Below are 6,541 nucleotides of genomic sequence, written 5' to 3' on the forward strand. Positions count from 1 at the left end.
ATTCTTTCATTTCTGTCAGTGATTGATGCATATAAAATCAAGAGTTTCTTCAGACTACAGAACTCTTTGCACTACACTCTTCCATTAGTCCCATCTGAAATTGAACAGCCTCTGAACACAGCCAACAGCATGTGAGAACAAATTAGCCAAGTGTCATAAATCGCATTTTTATTTCCCCTGCTATCATCAGGTGCACAAATGTGAACTCGGTTTTTCTCCTAGGACAGATTTAAGACACTCTCTGTCTTTGGCCATTGGCTCCAGTGTCATAAATCCCACCTTCATTTCCTCCGTTATCATCAGACGCAATTTGTCGCTGTAATAAGAGATCAGAAGCTGTAATGTGCTGATTATGAACCACTTAGTGTAGCTCAGCAGCCACGCTTGGTTAGGTACCCTGGGATTTTTAATTGCAGATTGACTGAAACAATGGTTATCACGCAGTGTTATCCCTGACCTTAATCTTCACTTCTGCTTTCCCACATTAGTTTGGAAATGTCAGCGTTTAGCTGCACTTTGCATTCACTTGTCAGGAATAAGGGCATTCTCCGAGGTGGAACACATAGATCATCTGCAGATGTCGGCTTTGTTTCAGTGTTTTGTTATTAAAACAAATGAACCGTGAATAGTAGGACTGCTCCTGGTGCTGACCTGGGTGAGCTTTTGTTTTGTCACAGGAGTGTGCCTCCCTGACCACTTCTTTGACAGAGTGACTGGAAATGCCTGTCTGAGGTGTAATTGGGTTTTAAGAGTGGGATCCAGGCCCATTAAATTATGTGCTGCGTGCAGGGGAGCTAATTGAGTTTAAGCCCTGCTGGCATACTGCATGAGCACTGGAAACATTTACCCAACATTAAGCCCCAGTTAGGCTTTTCAGGATGGGAAACTTGTTGCTGGATGATGGGAAGTGGAAATGCTGATGCCTGTCAGACTCACTGCGTAGATTCTCTCCATCGTGTAAATTGTGGACACTAAAAGATCTGCTTGTTTGTAATCAATTGCAGGACTTTCAGGGTCAGTTTTATTTATTTTCTCATTTTGTTCGATCGCTTGCATTCTCTCACTCAGTGCGATACAGTCACTCAGTCCTCTGGTTGGAAGTCTAAAAAGTCTGAGTGTGTGTGTATGTGTATGTCTGTGTGTGCGCATGGGTCTCTCCTGTGCGCATGCTCTCCCCCGGCTCAGAGGAGCAGCTAATGCAGTTATATAACAGTCAGAGCAGCCGGCGTCTGCTGTGAGCCAAATGCCAGGCCAGTCTGGTTACATAAGCCTGTCAGAGTCATATTGTAGCAGTACGGAGCGCTCACACCACAGCGTGTCCCTGCTCTCCCTCCTGCGTCTCCTGCTCTGTCTCTCATTTCCTCCCACTGTCTTTTTTTGGCTCCCCTATCCTCTCCTCTTTTTCTTCTACTCCTCTCCACACCCTCCCTCCCTCCTTCCCTTTCCTTCCCCTTTCCTCTGCGCTGCGGAGCTCTACTCAAAAGAGTTAGCACGCTGGATGCAGATGCACAGACAGCTCTGGAAATGTGAGAGACAAAAGAGCGGGACTGACTGTGCGCTCACACGCAGAGAGGACGAAATGTTTCTAATTCTGCACCAGCTTCTCCCCCACTGTTGACATCATGGAGCATGTGGCCTAATTCACCTGCTGGATGTCTTGATTTTTTTGAAATCAGCTTAATTCCTGTGCACCATGACATTGATGTGAGTCAGGTGAAAAGATGATGAGCTCTGATGTCCACTGGCCTTTTCAGAGCCTCATTTGATCTCCAGGATACCAAGGCGTGCAGCAGTCACTGCCACTAGGACTGCTCCCCACGGTAACCTTTACTGCGGTGACCTGCCCGCTCCCCTCCCCACACACACACTTGGTCCCTGAGGAATGAGGGGAGGCAAACATACGGGTTCATCAGATTAGCAGGAAATTCACTCTAAGCACTGAGATATGTGCGCATAGGATTGCAAAACGCTGCCTGTGACCCTTTGACAGCTCATCAGTCATCCAGGAGGAGTTAATTGATTTGTGGTCTCAGATCCTGACCTCTATTATATCTCTCCTGTGTGTGATGCAGTCTCAGCATCACTTTAGGGAGGCTATTCATTCTTGCGGTAGCCTATAGCAGGAAGGTGTGCGTTGGCGACCTATAAGTCTGCGGAGGTTAATACTTCTGCAGGGTCAGAGAGGAATCTGATGTAAACCAGATCAGATCAGAGTGTGCGTGATTAATCAGTCTCTACAAAACTCTCGTGAAAGCGACTGCATAAGGGTGCCTGGCTAATTAGAATTAATAGCATTAACCAGGAACTGCGCCTTTCACCCAATGGCTGCCTCTGCGACCTCATGTTTATTCATGAGGCGGGCTCGACGCGCCAGCCCACTGGTGGAGGCTGAGAGGCGGGCGGCGCCCACTGGACCTGCCGTGCGGGGTGGTGCTGAGCCGCGGAGTGTTGTTTTGCGTAGGGCGAGATGTTGTTTTGTTGTGGCGATCAGCTGAATGTGGCATCGCTGTCCGGTCTGACACAACAGTGGGAAGCACCCCGAGCCCCTCCGGCCCTCCCTCCGCTGAAACGCGGGCACCGAGAGCAACTCTATCCAGCGCATCGCAATCCAGGAAATGCGGACTTCTGGCCCTTTCGCTACGGGATAAAAGGCTGCAGCGCCCGCACTGTAGCAAGCTGGTAAATATTAACCGTAATATTATTGCCTGTTTATGACTTAATTTCGGTGACGTTGCAGTGGTTGTCACATTGAGGAGTGATGTGGTGTGAAGTTGAGCGCAGGATATGCCACCCGCGTTTTCACACCGAGAGTGTGTCATGAAGTTGAGTTGCATCGTTGTGTGTTATAATAGGATAGGTGATTGGTTTAGGGTGGGGTATTTGTGTGTGGGGGGGCGATGATGGGCTGCATGCAGCGGACCGCAGCAGCTTAGAGGGATTTTTGGAGACAGCCGTGGTCCAGAACTACAGCGCGTGCAGCAGTGTTGGCTGAAGTAGCCGCGGGGGCGCTGCACATACAGCCGACAGCATATGCTTCACCGTGTAGGCTGCCCTCATTCACCCCGTCCGTCCTCAGAAACAAACCGGTTGAGGAGAGCAACAGGGCGGACGGATCAAACGCAAGTTTAAGATTCACGATCAGGCCTGTGAACTTACTTGTAATCGACTACACCGACACTACCAGATTTTTAGGGGATGACATCATGCTTTTGTACTGCGTTGATACGCTGTTGTATGATAAATGGGTTAAGATGCCTTCAACAGGTTTATTTTGGCGACTGTACAATTAGGATCACCTCCTCCGTTTAACGCTAAGTCCCCATATTATTCAAGCTGTTTTATTGTCAGACACCTTTAGGCTACACAGCAAGGTAGGCTAATGACAATATTACAGACTCAATGAATTTATGACTCTTGACTGACATGTTTATCCTAGGCAAAATAGTTTACATACAAACTTTAAATTCCCCATCTACAAAGAGTAAAATGAAGTCATCTTGAGTATAACAGTAGCGTTTAACCTTTATTTCTGTTATTTTAACTGGGTTAATGAGAAGCCAGTTGTTAAGCACTTTGTCCATTAAGTTGAAGAGCTAAATAAGTGCAGTCCATTTACATTTATTAGCACTTAATTTGTTTACAGATCTATCTATCTATCTATCTGAATTCAGTATATTAAGTTCCATAATATCCAAAACATGTGAGCATATTGATATCATAAAGGAAATATTACATCAGGTAAATCAGAAAAATAAGGTCATGAGGTAAGGATAGCACTTGACATGTGTTGCTCTCACTGTGGATGATACCACAGTGGTTGTGGTTGCCTTAAACCCTGTTGAGAAATACCTTTCCATATCAGTCAAAGTTCAATATCTCGTCAATGCAACTCTCCATCCAATCTAAAGAATGTGGATTTAAAAAAAATAACAACAGCAGCAATGCTGCAGTGTCCTTTCCTGAGCTGTAACTCCATACTGTAACTTACAGCACAGAAATACAGTAAAGTGTAAGACCAGGGTGTTGTAGGAGGATGAGTGGAGAGGGCCAATATGCAATTATTTCTTATTGAATCAGCACAAAGTGGCAGCCTTACAGGACTCCACTCTTGCCTGGATCAAGACCACTTGTGGTGCTGGCTGAAGAAAGGCGCTAGCTCAGCAGGCACCCACGGAGAGTGCTGCTCTGTTTCCTTGCAAAGTTCCAAGATCGTTTGACATGGTAAAGCATTTGATCATTGAAAAAAATCTGGGCTTTAGGGATTACTGCCATTTATGGTTTCAACGTGGATGTGGATAAAAGCTGCGAGTCAGCCTTACTTTGATGTTTTTATACCATTGTAACTTGGCTGAAATGTTAGAAGATGGCTTGTAAAGAATAATTACTATGTTTTAAAGCTGGAAGTGAATGTGCTATTAGCAGTATAGCTGTACAACCTGTTTTCATACCAGTCAGTTTAGCACCGCCAGTTCATTACAGAAAGCTCTGGTATTCAGTGTCGTAGCTGTAGACTTGTGCAATGAGTTTGTTAGGAACAATAAAAGCAAAACATAACTCTGTCAGCACTTACACATATTACTGAAGGCCTCAGTAAGTTAGTCAGGCAGGTTTGTGTGTGTGTCTGTATCTCTTGCTGGCACAAACAACCCTCCACATGGAAAACGGCAGTTTTCTGCCAATTAACGCAGAACCACTCAACACCTTATACGTTATGTCCCTATTTTCACACACACACACACACACACACACACACACACACACACACACTCACCTGGCATACCCTCTTCACGTCTCCATCTCTCACACACTGAGTCAGCCTTGCAGGTGGCAACGTGTTGATTTAAATGCATGAAATGCCATCGGCAGCGAGGGGGTCATGTGGAGTTCCTGCTCAGACCTTCAGATGCACCTCCTACAGATAACGAGGTTGGATAACCACGGCCACACTGGAGCAAAGGATCAGGGGATGATCTGTAGAGCAAGAGTGACAGTTTAGTCTGAACCGTTGATGTGAAATTTGTAGGTGTTACATGGATGCCTGTTATACTGTGTAAAAAGTGAACAAGTGTGGTAGTCGGCAGTCTGTTCTGCTTCATGCATGACTGTTGGATTTACAGATTACACAAAGTATTAAATGGCATGTATGAGCATGTTTAAGTTTTCTCTGAGTGAGCATGCAAGAAGGATGGCATTGTTAACAGTCTCCTACAAAACTTTTTACAAAATAAACATGCACACACACTCAGTGACACACACCCAGGCTGTAAAATCCTGGTGGCTGGTGGACACAACCTTTTCAAGTCCCTGCTGCTGGTCATTAATCCTGATCTCTGAACCACCCAAGAAGAATAGACCCACTGTAGTGCTGGGAGACCAGAGTGAACCAGGAACAAGACCTTGGATACACACTTGTACAAACACACACACAACGCAAAATGGAGGCCAGGAGTGCCAGTCTGGCAACTTCACAAATGCCCCACTGGCCTAATAATTTTACTGCGTGCATTCAGTTGCACTGTGACATATTCTGAATAGGTCTTTTATAAAGACATATTTCTCTAAATTAGTCTTGTGGCCTCGTCTGTACTCAGTGGCTCTGCTTTTGTATCGTTGCACTCAGTGTGTTTGTGTTGTGTTTGTCAGGGGGTGCGGTTGTCTGTCAGTGTCTGGCCTCGACTCAACCTCTCGCCCAGGCCGGTGTGTTGGCTGCCCGTTCAAATGGAGATAGAATTTCTTTGTGTTTGCCAGGGAGCAAGAGTCTGTAGTGTATGTTTGTTAGTGTGGCTGCCTGGCCCACTCCCATGTGTGCCAGTCCAGGTTATGTAACAATATATGTGGACGATGATGTACACATACAGCCGGGCAGGCAGTGCAGGTTTTTTGCTGGGAGAGGGGTTACTCATTCAAACACTCCCTTCATGAGAGTTAATCATTAGCTACTTCGGCACAGTTGGTAACCATGTGGAATGTCGAGGGGTTTGCTGCTTGTAATGGCAAGCCTCCCTCCAAAAAGTCTGCATGTTTATTACATCACAGCAACTCTTTAATATGCCACAATATGTCATTCTGACAAGGTTTACAGTTTCTATTGTTCTCACCTGTGAATGTGATAATCGATCTGTTTTCTTCTTATATTAACAGCGAGGGCCTTTCCGCGCAGGTGTTCACTTTCCACTCTGGTCAGTGTTGTGTAATAGTGATTGTTGGAGTGTGATTGTAAGCTTCTTGTGCTGCTGACCACAGGTATGTCTGGAGAGGGCTAGGCCACAATCTCATCGGGGAGGTTTGTGCAATGCTTGGGAAAGGCTGATGACTGCCTGAAAAAAAAGCGATAGCACACACTGTAGCTTATCAATTACTGGATATTCTTAGGGAAGGAATTAAACCTAACCTTCAGGAGGTCGGGCACATAGCTCTCCAGTAAGGATTTTGTGTTGCCTTGAAAGATTAGCTATAGATGCATGCCTAGTGTGTGTATTGATCGATGACGCAGGCGAGGTATTATATTTCACGACTATGATGTCTCCACCTCATCCAAATC

The sequence above is a fragment of the Micropterus dolomieu genome, unplaced genomic scaffold (assembly GCF_021292245.1).
Source record: "Micropterus dolomieu isolate WLL.071019.BEF.003 ecotype Adirondacks unplaced genomic scaffold, ASM2129224v1 contig_11328, whole genome shotgun sequence".
NCBI lineage: Eukaryota > Metazoa > Chordata > Actinopteri > Centrarchiformes > Centrarchidae > Micropterus > Micropterus dolomieu.